Raw genomic sequence first — 19,890 nt, 5'->3', positions numbered from 1 at the left:
TTAGTTTACCAACAAAACAAAATAGGGTAAAGTAAGAGGAAAGTTACTGGAAGTATGACCAGTCTCAGAGAGGACACTGCCAAAAAAGTCAAAGACAGAAAGGCCATCAGATGAGCAGCAGCAAGAAATCTAGTAGGGGAAAGATCTGATCAAATATGGCCGTCCCAAAAGAAAGCAGCGAAAGGTTCAGCTGCTTAGTCCAGTTCTAAAGAAAGATGAGCAAATGGATGGAAATGAAAAAAGATACCCACAAAAATAACACAGGATCTCAAAAATCTCTTAGGATGTTTCTATTTCTACATTGTCACCTGTGATTGTTTGCAGATGAAGAGGAGACAGAGGCAGCCATAAATCAGGACATGTGAGTAGACTTGAGTTCTAAGATAAAGCCATTTAATTAACTCACTTGGTTAGCCGGAAAAGAGCTATTCCAAATAAAGCTGATTTATTTCCAAAGAAGTATAAGGTTACTGTTCTGAACCATGGCTTGCAGATGGTTACGGTCACTAATTTCTTTCTCTGTTTCTCCACCTCAGAGTGCTGTAGGGTGCTTGGGTTTTTGTTTAGTTTTTCCTCATTGCTGAACTAAAAAACAGCTGTGGTTGCCATAGCATGCAGATCCTTCTGCCTAGCCAGCCTCAGTAATGAAATGCTGCCTTTCTAGAGAAATTCTCCAAAAGATCTGTAGGTGAAGTATGCCACTTGATTATCTAGTCCACTGGTACACAGATTAAACACAACAGACACCCACAACCTCTCTAAGATAACCAGATCTTAACCATGAACTTGTTTTAAGAATGCAGTTTAATATATTTAAAGCTATAATTGCATTTTTCTCCCCTGGAGAGAAAGTAGATGAAGGTCCAAACCCAACAGCGAGTTCCCTGTGCAGGATCAGGGATCCACCCCTATGGATCTCACCGCCAATGCAGCTAACTGCCCGTTTTGAAATTTCCAGGTATTTTCAATCACCACTTAGTTAGCATATACAAAACATAACCAAGATTTTTTTTCAAAGAGTCATAGCTAATTTGAAACCCTTTTCTCTTCAGCAAAACACCACAGACAAATCACTAAGAGTGTCTACATTAATCAGTGATTATGGAGTGATCCTGCAGGATTTTACTTCTTAGCTCAGTACTTAAACACGTCCCGTAAGACTGAGACTCTTAGCATGAAAACAAGCAAGCATGTTACTTAGTTCTTGTGTTAAGAACAAACTCCAGCTGAAGGTTCAGAGTGACATCCTGTAAGAATGAGGCCTGCTCAGTAAAGTTTTCCTTTAAGTTATTCCATGAAAAAAAAAAAAAAGAAAACCAGTAATTCCCACCTGTCTCAAGTAATCTGACCAAACATGCAGACCAGGAAGTCCTTCAAACGAACAGGTTGCCAACCACAATTATAACATCACAATTTTATTAAAGGAATCTAATGGAAAGAGACACCAAAATCTACCACCACTTAATATGAAAGGTGTGAGTGGGAATTATTTGAAAAACTCAGACCACCAGTAAGGTAGTAAGACCGTCAACATTTATCCCTGAAAAACGCACTCTTTTGAAACTATATGAAAGAGGTAGGTACTCTATATTTCAATCTAATCTGGAGTATAGTTTTGGGACGATTCCTTCAGAGAGCCATTATGCAATAACATGTCAAAAGGGCTATAAAAAAATTTACGAGACTATGCAATGCTCTTACCTCCATCCCCAAGTTGGAAAATTACTGCTTGCAACCATGGAAACTGGAAAAGTAGATGCAAAATGCCAAGTTGTTCAGGCGCTGAAGTCACTACCTTACGCTGCAGAATCCCAAGGCACCAGCACGCTGGCAAGGACCAAAGAGCGCATGAGCCAGAACAAGCCTGTGAAAGGTTCATTCTCAATATACAACCTGCTATGTGTTGTTTCAGAATCTTTATGGTTTACCACATATATGCCAGGCAAAAAAAGCAGGGGGACTTACTGTTCATTTGTGCAAGAGCATAGAATCCACAGACAGATCTGATTTGGAGAAAGGTTAAGGGCCAAAAGGCTGTTTTGTGGTTTGGCTCAATTAGATCAATGAATTTAGGGCCCCACCAAGTATATTTGTGAAATAAATCACAAGTATCAAGTAACACATAAACTATACCAGGTGCTGAAACACCATCACAAAACATTTTGTACAAGGTATAAATTAATATTAGTATTTTATTAAATTGCAGGAGGGCCAATGGGGAGATTGCTTTAAAATGAAAAGCTATTCCTTGTCAGCATCAAAGAACTAGCTGGTGACAAAGGGTGATAAGACTCAAGGTGGAAGAAATCACTAGGTCAGCAGGGGACAAAGATGGGCATGATGCGTATCTGGCTGGATTCTCATCCAGGATGAAGAGGCTTTGCCCTATTGCCATTATTCAAAGTTCTGGCAGTTTACATAGAAAGACTGAAAAGGAAGAGACTGATGCAGAAGGAAGAAATTCAAGATTAACTCTGGAATTCATCAACTACTTGCCCTACCTGGCCCATCCATTGACAGAAGATGACAACAGATAAAACCAATGACTGGGAATGGAGAAAAGCCCTTGTATTCTAAAGTTAACCTGATCTCCAACATGAGATCCTTGGATCTACCATGGGTAAAAAGAGAGGAGTAGCTGACTGAAATGTTGCTTCACTGCATGATGTGATAAATAAGATAACCCTGGCTGTTGCTGCCCACAAAAGAAGAGCACAGGTCAGCAGGAACACCTTTATCTTTCACAAGGGCAGAACCTGGTTCTACCCTTTATCAGCTGTTCTGGGACAGTTGGGGTGTTTAAGCTTAGGGCTGAAACAGAAATAAATCCCACAGAATGCTGCTGGAAGTTGATACAGCTGGAGAAAGTAAACACTGAGGTTGTCATCAAGACAGACTGCACTTGTCTTGCCTGAACCAGCTTCTTTCATGATAGCTTTTGGCAACAAGCGTCAGATTTAATCCTGGATGCTATCCCTTACTTTGTATTACCTGCTGAAAGACGTTCTCAGAACCCTCCATTCAGCTGCCATAATCCCTGCTGTATCCCTTAAGTTTAAAAGGGAGCAAAAAATTGACCATGGCCACACACAGAAATGAAAGGAGCAGCTTCTTCGGAAGATGTAAAGTTGAAGACAGAACAGATGTCTCTATGTTTATCTAGAAAACTTCTCAGTCAAATCATCACCACAACCTTTGTAGAAACTGTAGAGACAAGGAATTCATGGCTTGTAGTATCAGAAGCCTGTCAGTCTGCTTTCTCAGCCTGCTTGACTCCAGATTTGTTTGCTTCTAAAGGCTAGTTATTAGGACCCTTCGTCAAGTCCAACCTACCTCTGTGACAACATAACACCTTTTGATCAGAAGGATGAGCACATAGATGACCAAAAGTCAGGGATACTAGCAAAATACAAATTCTCCCCACATTACTGTATAAAACAGACTGCCCTGAAGCTCAATAGCTGAACATGAAAACATCCAATTCTAGGTACAATAACAGGTTCTGTTGAGAATCCTGAAAATGTGCAGTCCACAGGGACCCATCTTTGCGTTATACAGTCTATCAGACCACATAGAGATCCAAATGCAAAGCTCAGCATTAAATTTGAGCTACATAAATTTTCTGACAAGTTCCTGAAGACCTAAAGGGCAGAAATCAACAAGCTGATAACACTGAACAGCTTACATATTGTTTTGACTGGTGACATACCTTGTGATATCCTTTTTGATTAGATCATCTCTCCAGAAATCCACACAGCAGGTGAAGGACATTTAACAGTTTCAGAACTGCGTGAGAACCTGGGATGAGTGCTTTCTATATGGTAGGAGAGCCTGCAAGATTGCCACGCCTCCCTTCACCAATCCTTCAGAGTCTACCTCAAGAACAGGCCACAACACAGAGCAGTCCCTTATGCCTCCTTTTGTTTCTTCTTTCTTGCTGTGCAGAGAGATGTGAGGAAGGGTGACCACACTGGACCCACCCCTGGAAAGAGGGATAAGAATCCATAGCTGGCACCTGGCTGATTTAAGGCTTGCACTTTGGCTTTGTGGGTATGTTTTGTTAGGATTCCAGATACACCTGTCTACAACTGACTGTTCTTTCCATTTACCAGAGGTGACCACAGCAGGCACAGGGGACTAGGCAGTGACCAAGATCCGGCATCGCTGTGGGTCACAATCAGTCATATCATCACAAACTGAAATTAACTGTGGCTGACATTAATAATAGTGGCTGAGAACCAAGAAACTGAAGAACGGACAATACCCATTGATGGTGATAATCATCACCAAACAGCTGGTACTTTGTAAAGCATCCACCCATAAAACACCATTGTGTGCTGAGCCCTTAGATTAGACCTCCTTTGGCAACAAAAGATTACACTGCAGGAGCAGAGTAAGGGTGCAGCTCTACTAGCATTTTAGTCCGTCTCAGGAATACCTTTTTGAAGCAAATAACCCAGTTGTCACCACTCACCATGCTTTGGTTCACATCAGCTGCAGCCATGGAGTGCACAAACTGAATTCCTTTCAGATGAATCTGAAGTGGAAATGTGCCACCCACCACTAATGAGCAAGCGTTCCATCTATAGTACCAGATTAAAGGTAACCTGCGGTAACACCCTTTGCCCCTGAAATGTGTGCAGTGGGGACACCGGGTCCTCAGCACCAACTTTCTCACCCCCCAGTCCCCTGCTACTGCATCACATGACCCACTAATGTAGATACATCATTGGCTGCTTTGGCTCCTTGTTTGTTATTTGGATCAACATAACTGGGGCAAAGCTGCAGCTGAATCCTTAGTGATGGCAATGCTCAAGAGTATCTGAGATAACATATAAAACTCAAGACTAAAGGGAGAAGGATCACTGCAAAAGCCTGATCCAACACTACTAGGTTTCATGGTAATAAATTCCATGAAATCCCTGATTTTACTCTTAAATAATTAAGAGCATCAGAAGCTTGTACAGCATTAAACTAATGATACCATAGGATACGTTGTTACTGATTTTACACATTTATGAAGACAGGTGTTGACATTGTACGCTCTGTTTGGTAAGGGCATTATTTGGAGCAGTGTTCCCAACAGTAGAGAAGGAAAAAAAACAACAATAACCACCAAACAAGGCGTTCTCCCAACTTTTGCGCATTTCTGTGGGGAAAATATTTATCAAGTTTTGCTAGTGCTACAAACAAAGAAAAATATTCCAGAGACACTGGTGACCTTCTAGCACTGAGAGCTGTTGAATTAACTTCCTGTGCTTGTTTTCCTTCCAATAAACAGAATCAGGCTCTTCTTTCTTGAACTTTATATGACATTTCTCATGCATTCTCCTCTTTGTTAATCTGTTAGAAAGATATTATATGTGATTTTATTCACTCCCACATGTGATTGCTACAAGGAAACTACACAAGGAGAGTGAGACCTCATAATGACAGGAGGTAAAAACCCCCAAAGACCTAAACACTGACTAGAATAGTAAACACTTCAGGATGGCAGACTTCAGATAAATGCTACTTTCAGATGTTGGGTCAAGTTCTGCATTTATGTCTCAAATGCAAACCTAGCGACATTAAATGAATTGTGCAGGAGGCGAGTAGATGTGGAGTTTACTTGTAATGTCTAGTGCCGCACAGAGGCTCATTTGCGAAGAAAAAATAACTTAAAAAGAGGATAGAAATTGCCATCTTCTGTCTTTCATGTCAGACAGAAAGGAGAGGAAAACAGAGAAGTAGAATGGTGTTGAATGGGACCCCAAGGGAATCCATACTTTTATTTCATGCACCTTCCCCTAGTAACAAAGGGCCCGACTATCACCACACGCACTGCAGGCTGTACCAGTTCTAGCTCACGCACCGTGCCACCATTCCATTCACTCCTTCGGCACAAGGTTTGAGCTCTTTTATGGAAACACAACCAACGGTCCCAGGGTACATTCACACCAGGCTGACTAGTCTGGCTATGAGCTGCTCTGCAAGCCTGCTGTATGCAGCGAGGACTGCTCAGCCTAGCCTTTCCTTTTCCCCTTTCCCAAGCACATACTTTGTTCTACATCTATCTGGCAGGATAGATGGGAGCAAGGGAGGAGCACGTCAAACACCTGTTGCTCCTTTGCTTCTCCTTCAAGGTTTCTCTGTCCTTTCATCTCCTTCAGCACAGGGCAACATCTGGAAGCAGGACTTAGGCATTTTTCCAGCGAATAAAATGTATTAGCAATGATTCAAACATCAGGATTTACTGGTCAAGTGATCAGCTCTTCCTCTCAGCCTAATGCTCTACAGTATTTGTGAAGCTTGGACTTTTAAAAGGGCAGGAGTTTTAGAAAGCTCCCCAGAGCTCATATTGATGTTTATTTCTTCTTGGAGAAAAATATCTCTATGCATCCGAGCCTGCCCCAGATCTTATGCTCTGTAAGTATTACGTCACTTAGATAAAGAGCCCTGGTACAAATATGGAACTCACCAAGTTTTGGTTTTTTTTCTGTTAGTAGTGTATAGATCCACAGCATACCTGAGGCATACAATCAGGCACACAAATCCTGTGTTCATATACAAGAAAATCACAACCTAATGGGAGAGAACCTCAGAAAATAATGGAAAAGAAATTAAGCTGTTCTGTTTCCAAGTACTGTGACTCCCAAACCTGAAATACAGCCTGTACAGAGGTACGTGCCATTCAGTTGTTACTTACACTGAGCAGTCATATGACAACTCTTTAACAAAGTCCTAACAATGGCGTTTCTCTTCCCACATGCTTTATTTTTGCCTAGAAAGACCAGTGCTGAAGAACTCCCCTCGAGCACACTGAACAAACTAACTTCCACCTCAGCTTCTATTACAGCTCAGGTTGAACATTTGTCAGATGCATGTCCTGAAATAGTACACAAACTGAGGATGAACAAAGTAATTGAGAATATTCTGGTATCATTTCCCTGCTCTTGCTGTGACCATATGCAGAGCTTCAAGGGCTTTCTTTTATTATTACCATTTTTTTAAACAAGTATACTGGTGCCTTCAGAAGCCTGAGTAGTGCCTTCACTGACAGAAAGCAACTCAGAGCTCTCCGACTAGTCTGCCTCAGTCTGTCCAGTGACTGATTTCTCTTTGCTCTAGATGTTGGATGCCATGACACCCGCTAAAGGTTGGCTTAGCAAATTAAAGCCTACTACTGTTTGTCTCTACAGCCCCTTTCTATGGCCCCCATACAGGTCCCGGCACAGCCACCTGATAATCTGTGTGCTGCAAGACCCCGCAGCAGCCTCCTGCTGTTGTCACAGCAACCCACAACAGACTCCACAGACACAGCAGGGGAAGGGGGCGGGGGGGGGGGGAAGGGAGCAAGAGAAATCCTTCAGGTTTAGAGTAAATGACACTCAGAAGTACCAAGCGCCGGGTTTCTGCTTCCCGTAAACATCGTACCCCTCTATTTTTGCCGTGCACCATGTGGCCTCGCTGGAAGAGGAAGCCAAGCAGATCCGCTTCACCGAGAACTCAGCCTTGGGGACTCGGGGCAGGGGATGATGCCGCCTCCTCCTCCTCCTCCTCCTCCTCCCTCTCCCTCTCCCGCCGCGGCGGGAGCGCACCTGCGGGGAGGCGGGACGCGCAGGGCGCCGCCACCCGCGCCCCGCCAGCCCGGCCGGGCCCGGCCCCGCACGGGCAGCCGCGGAGGCTGCGCCGGCAGGTGGGAGCACGATCGCGCCCGGGCGACGCGGGACCTACCCGTGAGGGCGGGACGCCGGCAGGCGGGGCGCACGCAGCGGGGCTGGGCCCCCCGGCCCGGCGGGACGGGAGTGGGGTGGCGGCCGCCGCCGCGCCCCCTCCCCGCTGCTCCTCAGGGCGGCGGGGCAGGAGGCAGCATGCCGCCGGGCTCCCGGCCCGGCCCCCGCCCCGCCGCGCTGACTCGGCCGGCGGCGGGGGGGGGGACGGGACGTCGTGACGTCTGCAGCCCCGCGCCCTATTTTTAGCGCGGCCGTTGGATTTCATTCATGAAACCGAGGCCGCGCGTAAAGGGGCGCGGTCGGAGCCGCCCCCGCCGGCAGCGCCCGAGGGGTGCAACGGCAACGGCGGGTCCCGGGACGGCGGGCGGCCCCGGGGCGGGGGGCGTCCTGCCACGGCCCCGCAGGGACGGTGTGGGGCACGGAACCAGCCGACAATGAATGAATGCCCGCACACATATACATACACACGCTATAAACGCCGTGTGTGCATGAAGGAATCACGGTCTCGTAACAATAATACAGTCATTTTTGGGGGGAAAACGTGTTATAAAGTCGTTTTAAAACCACCACTTCCAATAACTGCAGTACCAATTAACAGGCTAACAGCATCCAACTGCATTCGGTTAGAGTCAATTACTTACATATTTCAAATACCCAGAAGCCAAACTTACATTAATCAGGTCAGTCTGCAACAATTTTCAATTGAGTACATCTACGTCAGGAAAAATTACAGTTTGCAACTTCTTATCTCAGGAGACTATTAGGTGCAGAAGAACAACGTCCATCACCACAAATATTAAGTGCTACCTTCCTAGCTTTGCACAGAGTTCGGATGGACAAGAAGCGCATTGGAAACTAAAACAACTCTGACTCATACGCGTGCTTGCAATCAAAGAAATATCAATTTGATAATGCAGGTAACAAAAAGTAAAAAAGTTTCAAGCTCTACGTGAACTATTTTTTCTCCACAAATGAGGGATAAAAATTTTCATTCTATGCAAGAGCAACAATCCCTCTGTACCCACTTCTTTCTAGGACACAGAACTTTAAGGAAAAGAATAAGGCCCAGGTTCGTGCCACTTAATTCAGGGGGCTGAGCAAAGCAGGGTGATAAAAAAACGGCAGGGTGATAAAAAGGGTATTCCTTTTAATGGACTGTTTCAGTATGGCAAATCTTAATTCCTTCTTGGTACCTTTGTTTTACAGTCTAAATGCTCCCTTTCTGAAGACAAATCACAGAACTAGAGCCTCGCGTCTCAAACACAGCTAGGCTATCGCTGCTGCAAACAGTGAATGGGATTGTCAGAACAGGTAAGGTAGCATCGTGTGGGAGAAAATTGATACAAAGCAACCAGACTTGCTCTGACAGTGACTCAGGTAGTATTGGACTGCAATAAAAAAAACCCCAACTCTTTACATCTGCTTGCAGGCTTGTTACAGAGCTCTTCTACAGGAATAAAGGAAGGGGGCAGGAAGAAGGGAGAAAGCATTATTTTTAGTGCATGACAGTAAATTTAGCAGAATACAGCAATGACAAAGATTAGTCAGGTGGTTAAAATGGGGAAAAGAGAAACAGGGCTTTGCTTTTGATGGGGATAAAGAAAAGGTCTCAAGTTTCTGTCTTTTTTTCTGTTTCATCAAAGGGTACGCTGAGCCTGAAGGTTTCTGCAGCTGTGGAAACAGTTACATGCTACTATGTAGTTTCCATTTTAATGACCATCTAGAGCAGCTTTTACCATTCAGTGCAATTCAGATCGCAGCTTTTCAGCAAAGTATAAAATAAAACTCCAGGACAGCTAGAAGCTCTCTGTTCTCTGACACGTAATGCTATTGAACCATATTTACATCTTTCCAACCTTTTATACAAACAGTTGAGTTTTGCCCATAAGCTTGAGTGACACACCCTGAGAAGTGGCTGGAACACATCTCTAACAGGGTGTAGAGCAACCGACAGTTTCTAGGCTTTGAATCAAGAAAGGATAGTAATAAACCACAAGTACTCCCACTGACTTTGCATAAGCATTAAAAATATATGTGTGGTAAAGCTTTACTCAATTAGATGTTTAAGTATTCCAGGTAGCCAGCTTGGCTTTTTCTTTTTTATTTGTTTGTTTTCAGGGGAGAATAACAGCTGGAAGGAAATAAGTTCCATCTTCGCAAGCAATCCTAGAGGACATGGCACTGGACCATGAGTAGGATTTAACTACAGTCTGCTTTTGCCAAGTCGGTACAGCTTTCCAAAACATGATTATGGACTGCCAAGTGTGCCCCATCATTGCATCTCCATTATGTCCTTTTAACGCTGTCTTTTAAACTTAGAGAATAACTGAATAAAAAACCAGAATAAAATAGTAATTAAAAAATGCACTCACACCCATGGAGAATTCTACTTCATTAGAATTACGTTAGTTTTGCTAAATCACAAAACGTGTTTGGGAGCGCAAATGTAAAGGTATGTTCCCATAAGCTCCAACATCTTATTTGTTACTCTGGGGCTAAATTAACCTTTTGTTTTTGAGAATGTGTTTCTCAGATGATTAAAAAACATCAGGAGAGAACATCAGTTGTGCATAAACCATAACTGAATTTACAAATAACCTTTCTACTCCTGGATCTGGAGAGTTAGTTTAACTTCAGAGGCTGCTCCATCATGCAGTGTTAGCAGAACTCCTTAGGGAGCTTTCTACCAGCTCAGAAATGCTGAAGCTCAGTGCCCTCAGGCCCTTCCACCCTCTGCACTCCTGAGACACCAGAGAAGGGCTCAGGAGTAGATTGGTTGAAAAAAAAATACCAGTCAAGGATAACAGGAGGTGCAGGAAGAGAGGACAACAAGCATTTACTTTAGCTGCTTTGTCAAAACCCTTCTGGAGGAGGAGGAAATGGACTAGCCCTTGCTTCTTATCATCCTATCATAATCTAAGTCTGCTGTATCTGCAGAAGAATGATAGTCTAAGCATGGTAAGTCTGGGATTTAGTTTTATACTACTGTTTACCAGCCTTCTGAGAAAGTCTACATCCCAGACCATCCAGATCGAGGCTATGTGGAAGCAAGGGGTTCTTCCCTGTATCAGAGATCTGGGTAGGGTCTATCGCAGATGCCTGCTTAAAAAAAAAAAAAAAAATCTAGTGATGTGGCCCCTCACTCATTCTGAGGACCCACTCAAGCTTTTAATTCAGGACAACTGAGACTATTCCCCCTCTGTTTTAAGTAGTAACACCCAAGCATGAATGCAGTTTCCTAAGACGAGTTACACATACTGACAACAGGACTGGGCTTGAGTGTGCTCTGAGAGAGGGTGGATCTGGTGCTGCAGAGGCAGCTTGGGACAGTCCAAAAGTGAAACTCACTAGTACACGACAAACTAGAGTTCCTCTCTCTCCCTTATCCCTCCGTGCAGGGGCCCTTCCTATTAGAATACTTTAAGAGCATGTTAAGATTAAAAGATCGTTAGTGGAAATAAATTTAAATGCATAAGGAATTACATAAAACAAAGTACGTTAAATAATCCCATATAGGTTCCATGTTGCATATGGCAATCTCACAGGGACAGAAGGTGCTCTCTGCAGTCCATGAAACCTGCTTCCAACCGTAAAAAAGAACATGAATGAATGGTGCGCAACCAAAATAAGGAGACATGTGGTACTTCAGTTATGGACTTCACCATCCACCCATTGTATGCGATATCCGTAGTCTCAGCCAACTGGCAGCATGTGAATTGAAATATCAGAATTACTCAGCTCCTGTCATTGAAGTCTACTTTTTCCCCACAATTAGGCTTAGAGACTTAAATTATGTGGGTAGATCAAAATCATTTCTAACTACTTCTGTAATGGATTAGTATATATTCTGCTAGATTTTACCCATAAAAAATTCATAAAGAGAATAAGTGCCTTGAAAACAACTATGTAAATGCATATTCTATACTCATTGAAATAAAATCCATTTCCTGTCAATACAATTTTTGTATTAATGAGTTTGCATTCAGAATGGTAATGTAGCCATGCCAAATGCTTATGCATTCACAGTTAGCTTTCTTTTCAAAACTATTATACATTGTACACAGTCCTTTTTTCTCTTTGGTGTAACAAGGACAGAGTTTAGCGTTTGACGTAAGGTGCTTCTTTTTAGTGATGTCAACATCTATTCTCAGCCAGCTGTGCAAATTGATTAGGCCAGTTGCATCCCTTTTCATACTATCCCACACAATCATCTCAATTCTCAGAGATGGAGACATGTAACATACACAATGATATCTTCACTGTGTGCATTAGACACCAACATAGCCCACGTGCATTTATTTGTTAGTTTTTTTTTTTCATGTATTCACTGAATGCTAAATACAGTGCAAGACTACCATCACTTAAGAAGCCTGCAACACACCAGATTTTATTAGAATATTCTATGGATGATATATAGCACCAGTTCTTTGCCTTATGAATGCTATTTCCACATTCTTTTTCACTAGCAGAGGCACATAAAATGCTTAATGTGTTCACAATTTTAAACAGCTGGTTAAGCAAGAAAGGGACTACCTAAGAATATGCCAATTCTTATGATTTGGAATAAAAATTAAACACGTACTACTTTTTCAGAGGGTTATAGCTCAGCAACACTAGTTTTTAGACTAATCATGTGTAGGATGTTGGCTTTTGCCTTCCCCCACTTCCATATTAACTTGCAAATTTTAAGACCCTGCTCTCCCCACAACAGAATCACAATTGAGGTGCGAAGGGGCCTCCAGAGGTCACCCAGCCCAACCTCTCCTCGATGCACAGCTAACTTCAAAGCCTGATCAGGTCAAGGATGGTAAGTCCACAGTCTCCACCTGCCTGTTTCACTGCTTAGCCTCTTACTATGAAAATGTTTTCCCTTACACCCATTAAGAATTTACCACACCCAGTGAGAATTTACCTTGCTTCTGCTCGTGACTGCTGCCTCTTGGCCTTTTGTTGTGCAGCTGTGAGAAGAGTCTAGTTTCCCCTATAACCCCTTGTTAGATACCTGAGATAGTAATTAGATGCCCTCTTAGCCTTCTCTTCTCCAGTCCAGATAAACAGCTCCCTCAGTCTCTCTGTGTACATCTTGTGTTTCAGTCCCCTAGTATTAGTGGCCCTTCATGGCACTCTCTTCAGTTGGTCAGTCTCTCTTCAGTATCGTGAAGCCTGAAACTGGACACAGAGTACTCCAGATGCAGCCTGGTAAGTGCTGAGTAGAGGGGAATCGTCACTGCCATTGACCTCCTCGATGCACTTGTCCTAGTGCAGCCCAGTATGTGGTTAGCCTTCGCTGCTGAAAGGGCACTCCACTGACTCAGGTGCATCTCAGCCTGTTCACTTGCACTGTCAGAGTCTCTCCCATGAAACCTTACAAAACTCTCTTACTGCCTTTGCTGCTGCACTTCTCTTTCTACAGGCTGCATAGTCTGGTCTTAAAAGGGAGTGGATTCATTTGAATAGTGCCAGATTGCAAAATTAGGTGTACCAGGATACAATTAAGCAAAATAAAATTTTGGCTTAATATGAAGAACAGCAAGAGAAACAGCTGAGCAGTTGTATAAGAGCCTCCCAAGGGAAGAAGTGGCAGAGTCATGGCTCACTGCATTCCCAACCCAGAGGGGAGAAGGCTGTATTAAGAATTTCTTGTACAGCACGGTATTGTACTAGATGTGTAAATTTTTTAAATGGTAAGAAGTTTCCAATGGCTTGTATTTGCTATATTCCCTGCTTCTAGATCCTCAGAACTACCACATGGGTAAGAAAGATTTAATCAGCTTATAAAAACAGTTCCAAACAGAAGCTAAATGGGAGGAACTGACTAGTAGGAGGATTTCTTCTTGAACGTGTGTCATTTTGCTGTTTGGCCAGGGAATGAAACTGGAAGTGTTGCGCCAAAGTGTCATAAGACTTTTTACCAACTATTCAAAGCATGCCTGTTTTATCAGCTGTTTCCAGTATTTAAAAGGTTTTCTAAGGTACAGGAGGATTCGTCTTCAAAATCAAGGTTTGCTCTCTATGGCAATCTACTCAAGTTTTATATTTAATAAAGCTCACTAACCAAAATTAAGGGGAATGCTATGCTTAATGCAGCAGTGATAGTTTGACAAATTTGCAAAGAATTATTCTAATTTCTTGACAATTCTGTCCCTAGCTACTGCCTCTGTTCACAGACTGGGACATACCAGAAATACATTTTCAGCCCAGAGTAACACCTTACTGCCACTTCACAGAAGAACATTCACACATATATGAAATGCTTATCCCAGGAGCAAACCCTCACCTTGAAGAACTGATTTCACGTCTGTACTATGTCATCCAATTATCTCACCTGTAGTGCTGGTATCTGCATAACTGTTCGGTTTCTTAAAATATTTCTGCCATCTAATTAGATGCTAATGGAATGGAAAGAACGTCTTTGTGGAATGAAACAAGAGTCACGGCAAACATTCATCTGGGGAAGATTTTCTGTCTGCCTGACCTGGCTAGCTGTTAGTCTCCATCCCTCCCTATGTAGATCAGTTGAAATACACCTCTCTCTGAGTACCGAGTTTCAAAGAGACAGTGATACCTTGGAACCCTTGTATAATATACAAAAGGAGGTTTTCAATGGCGAATAGTCCTTGCTTCTCACTCTTGATCTGAGCTATTGAGCTTTAAAAGCCATATATAAATGGATCAGCTCTCGTTCTTTAAAGCATTATAAATACTCTGCCTGCCTTTTGAGGCTTGTAAAAACCACCTAATGTATTAAAAGCCTAGTAGCTTTATATGCAGAAGGATACAAAATGTAGAGCAGATTTTAGAAGCTGAAATATTGGTCAAAGACTGCATAAATTGTACAGGAGCAATAAATAAATAGAGGTCTCTGCAACAACATGCCATTACTGCTCTGAGTGGCTTATACTGGTGCTATACAGAGATCACGAGGACAAGTCTTGAACACAGATCTCTAATTACAGGAACTGGAAGGTGTAGGGTAGGGGTGGTGAGGGGAAGAGAAGCAAAATGGATTTTCTCTCCTTTTTCACAGTTGCCGAAGACTAGTATTATTGGTCTCTGAACCACTGCTTATATGCAAGAACAGCAGCCAACAGCCATATTCTGATCTTTACACGGTGTCAAACCAATAAAGCAGGATTAAATAGTAGAATCCAGGGCAGCTTAATCTCACCATCATTAATCTTTGAGAAACAGCCTTATTAACTACAACTTACGCACCTCTGTCCCATAGTTAGCTAGACGCAAAAGTAGAAGACCCCAATTACAGTTTAAGAGCCTGATATAAGACCTACTGAAACAGATGGGAAAGCTTCCATTGACTCCTCTGGGCTTCAATTCAGGTGATAATTCAAGATAAAAAAGTCCATAGGATTAGTTGCAACATGTTTGTCTTAGAAAGATGAAGGTATATAACTTAAAGTAGCTGAAACAAAACAGCACTGAACGAAACACCTATCTCTTCAATGCTTTTTCCACTAGGTTGTTCAAAAAATGAACTGGTTTAGATTACAGTTCTCTCCCTAAGATTACAGTACAGTTCTTTGTTTGTTTTGAATAGTGTGATTCTGCACAGTAGCAACACTGTGGCTTTAATCATTCAAGATCCAAATTAAAAGTCTGAAACTCCTGTTACATTCTGCACATTCTCTACTTTTGAACCCTACATTTTTTTGAAAAAGAAAGCTTTTCCAGGCAGATAAGACCTTGTGCCTCTTACCAACATTTATACCAGTTTAACAACGTGATTTTGTTACACTAGCACAGATTACCTTGTAAAGACTGCACTGTTGCAACACAAACTTATTTTCCGTGGGTTAGACTGGATTATATCAACACAAGGTTTCTACTGTTCAAATACTGCTCATCTATTTTAGTGGTTTTCTTCAATATGTCTAAGCAGTTCTATTTATCACTTCCTTGTTTTCCCAATGAGTCAAGGCCTTAGATCATATGCAGAAAGACTATTACCAGGGATGGTTCTGATGGACATCTTTCTCCCCCTGAAACACTTTCTATAAATTCTAGTAAAACTGTGTAGCTGAAGGATAACCGCAATTGCAGAAATTGCAGAGGAATGCACACAAGTGATCCATACGAGCGAATGAACACAAAAGATTCCAAGCCTAAGAAGCAGGGAATGAAGACAGTTTGCATGTTTCACCACAGGCTGTTTGATCAGACTTTCCCAAATTATGTTTGCTAGGAATAGTTACCAAAAAGGATTCTGTTCTTTAATGCTACCATTCAAAAGCCACCAACCATGAAAGCACATCTTTCTTGCACGTATTTGCAGATTTTAGAGAGGGTGTGGAACGTACTAACTCCAGGAACTGTCAAAGTATCATTGTTACAGGCTTGAAATACAGATTAGGCAAAAGAGAGAGCTTAAAGGATTCAAGCTACTATGTAATACTGTGTGATTTGCACGGTATGGAGAAAAAGACATCCCTTTGCAATCACACATACACAAACAGATAACTGCAGCATTTAAATATGTCAGGAGCAGAATTTACCTTTGCAAAATTAAAACCAAACTAGAACCACCAGCAGTGGTTTTGAACTTAATCAGGCATTCAGGGAGCTTTGGCAAAATCAGAAGTATCCCAGTGCCTTGAAATATCTCATGCACTCATTGCTTGGAAGTCATATTGACAAAACATCATGAATTCTACTAACATTTTTTTCTTTTTAAATAAAGTAGCAAGGCATGTAGCTTTTTATTTTTAAAGAACCCTTTACAGTCTTTTCTGAGTCAGGCGAGATTTCTTTTCCTGCATAAGGGTAGAAGAGAAGAACTACAAAGATATTAAACTTATTTGTTCCCATACATATTGCCAAAAGTGCTGAAGCAGTGTGCATTTTGTAGCATTATAGAAGCCTCAAGTGAACTGAATGCCTCTCCAAACTCACCTCCAAAATATTTTTGCAGGAAAAATTATGAATTATTTACATTATTTACAGAAGCAACGGCCTATAAAATTTTGTCAAACTATATCTGTTACAGAAGATAAATATTTCTCCACCATTCCAATTTAAAATAGGTAAACAGCACTTATTTTTTACATTAGGCTTCAAGATGAAATTCAGAACTACAACTAAAATACTATTGTACTATTACTGGAAGAGAAATATTGAGAGTTCCCTGACTACAGTGTTTCCAGTGGGAACCACTGTTGCAAACACGCAAAGAAAGGAGGATTAAGAGAACCAAATTCACCCCTTGAGAAATCCCAAAGGAGACAGTTGCATTGCCTCAAGAAAAACCTGACCCACAGGTATTTTCCTTAGAAGACTGGGAAGTATTTTTTAAAATGTTCCTCTTTATTTAGTGACCAATAATCTACATGTATGCCTAAGCACATATGACAGTCAAAAACATACATCTGAAATAGAAGAGCCAATTTTAAGGAGTTCAAGTGTTAAGCAATAGCCACAAATCAAGACCTGATTGTACCTGTTGCTCAGGATAATTATTTGGAACACCTGTCCATTTAGGAGGCCGTGTAGAAGCACATTTTACCACTGACAAAGTGTTGAAAATAAGCAAGTATCTAAAGCTCAGCTACTGTTACCATACTAAATGTGTTTTTATTGCTGCAAATCCTCATCTTGAGAGCACTAGGCCCTTGCTTCCAAAACTGTGAGGCACAGGTACTTCCAGTTGGCAAGAGGATGCTCTGGGGTGACAGCAATGCTTTTATATCACAACTTGGATTTGTTGTGTTCGGTACCTTGTTGCTTAAGCTCCCTGAATTAACGGACATTTCAGAACTGCATCGTTTCTTTCTTCATTTCCCACCTAACAATAACAAAGAATTTTCTCCTGATTCTGCATAGGTGTGGTAAGAACCATTCATTCTCCTTTACCAAAAGCACAGGAAATCCCATGGTGAAGTTAGAAATGTGCTTAGTACAGGATTTCAACAGTCTGTGATAGACACTGCTATAGAACATAAATTGACTTACAAATATTAAAAGCAACAAACAGCAACACTGCCCCTTCCCCCCACTCCCCAGCTGCAGACACACAGCGGTTCCCCAGTTTTCTCATCTCTAGTCACAAGCAATCATAAGCTTGTGAAGAACCAGCTCGAGCAGTTTTAAAGTTGAAAATTTGTTCTACTACATTTAATTTTACTGAAGGTTACTGTTTCAAAGACGCACCCCGGTCCCCCACCATTGGTTTTGCACAGTCCAACTTTGTTTTTACCTGTCTGAATTGTCAGCTAAATTAAATTGCCAGACACTGCGCTGTAGTGGCTATCACACATGTACCTTCTTTATTCCACTGACTGTGGAGAAAGTAATCTCTGAGAGAGCAGTAGCTTCTTTAACCAGAGAGCTAAATTTACTACTACTCGTCTCATAATGCCTCAAGTGACACAGAAGCCCATAAGCAAATAAGCTGTGACCAGGTTATTAAGGAGCAAATAACACCTCTACAAAGACATGCGTTCCACAGACATAGCATTTTCTGACTCAAGCACATGACAATACGTAAGTTAATTTTTGTCCAGACCTGCCAAGAAGTGAGACCCAATCACAGAAGCAACTGGTGTGGAAACGGCGAGTTTCCAATAATGTTATTCTGTAACTTAATTACATAAGCTATGAGCGTCACTCAGAAATTCATTTAGAGACAGAAAATCAGGCCAGGAAGTGAGACTGGACACTGGGAGCAGAGGTGAAAAGAGATATTGGGGTTCTTAGGTGTGCCATTTGGCTTAGTAAGTACTTTGTGGTGCTGAGATCTCTCTTAGTGTATATTAAATAATTCATAGCATCACAACTGGCATACGTGTAATATCATATACTGGCTTTCAGGAACTGTATTACCTATAAAACAACTTCTATTTTTGTTCAGAAAGTATGCGTTTGTCTTTGACGATGTGCTGGAGGGGGCTCATTAAATTACTAATGTAACTACTAAAGCTATTAAATTACCAATTTTGAGGGATCAATTCAAATCACATTAAGATAAGCATAAATCCAAAGTAAACCGTGTCTCTGCACTTCAATGACCCTCCTATGAGGCTCTGAATGCTGAAATCTCCTTCTCCTGACAGCATTAACCCCTTCTTCGTATGACCCTCCCTGGCTAAAACACCAAAGTAGTCATTCCTACGGCTCATGAAACATTCTGTTTGGTAGTACATAATGATGGGGGGCAAAGCTTGGTTTGTGTTTACTTTGAAAGCCTGGGGGAAGAGATTGCTTCTTAAGCTTCCTGACAAGATGCTTATTTTTATTCACATTGTCACTATGTTTTCCCATGAACAAATATTTATACTTCAGAGGAAATGTTTCAGTAACATGTATCAGGCAGGATAAGCAATGTGTTCACTTCCCTTCCCTTCATTATGAGAAAGAGATTTTGCCTACATGAGAAAGTAAATAAACAGATTCCCTAGAGATGCCTGGGAAGGGGTCATTCTTGCAGGGAACCCGTCTTGAAAATATTGGCAGCATGTCACTGTGTTAGATGACCTGTAGAGGTTTCATTTGTAATTGCAAGAAATGAACACATCAGAGATTTATTGTTTCCTTTGTTCAGAGAAGCCGACCATTCTTGTACAATCCTGTCTTAATTAAAATGTTTTCCCTTCTGAACAAATTTTAGTAGCATGTTATGCTGCTATCTGCATTATTAGAATGTATATTTAAATGGCAAGATATATATCCATCTTTTTTAATGCTTCTGAACATATAACAGACTGGAAAGGCCAATGGGTGAAAATGACCTAATTTCATTGACTCCAAAATTTGAGCAGAGGCTGGATTACATGACCTCCTGAGGTTCCTTACAACCTGAATTTTCCTGTGATCCTAAACTAAAGCGATGTATTTGGTTTTGCTAACTTACATGTTTACTGTATGAACCTGTGAAGAAGTGGGTGTGGGACTTGGCAACAGCATTATTAATATGCACCTGTAATTCAGGCTGGCAACAGCCCCACCTTTTCCCTAGGCTGCGCAGAGCAGGAACAGAGAAAGCTGCCTGGCTGCATGAAAGAGTACCCGCGTATTTGTGGTACAAGCTCTTTTTTCATCCCAGGATCTCACTCATTTCCTGCATCTGTAGTTAGTCTGTGTAAGTATTCACTCTTGAAAATTAGACTTAGCAGCTTCCGTTTCTTTGATGCTTTGAAGAAAAGCTTGACATCGGGTCAAAAGCTAC

The 19,890-nt window shown here is 41.9% G+C and overlaps 1 protein-coding gene across 2 annotated transcripts in view; it reads right to left on the bottom strand.

Annotated features, from left to right (window-relative positions):
- RHOBTB1 (Rho related BTB domain containing 1) overlaps positions 1–19,890 on the bottom strand; it is a 54,576-nt gene that overhangs the window by 29,319 nt on the left and 5,367 nt on the right. The window contains exon 1 of one of the 2 annotated variants that reach the window (XM_064464758.1): positions 7,717–7,878. The exons of the other annotated variant lie outside the window; for it this stretch is intronic. The gene's annotated coding sequence lies outside the window, so the exon portion shown is untranslated. Of the gene's footprint in view, positions 1–7,716; positions 7,879–19,890 lie in introns of those variants that run through there. 2 annotated transcript variants of the gene reach the window in all.

This window comes from Phalacrocorax carbo, chromosome 13 (genome assembly GCF_963921805.1).
Source record: "Phalacrocorax carbo chromosome 13, bPhaCar2.1, whole genome shotgun sequence".
Taxonomy (NCBI): domain Eukaryota; kingdom Metazoa; phylum Chordata; class Aves; order Suliformes; family Phalacrocoracidae; genus Phalacrocorax; species Phalacrocorax carbo.
This window is presented reverse-complemented; position numbering and strand designations above follow the sequence as displayed.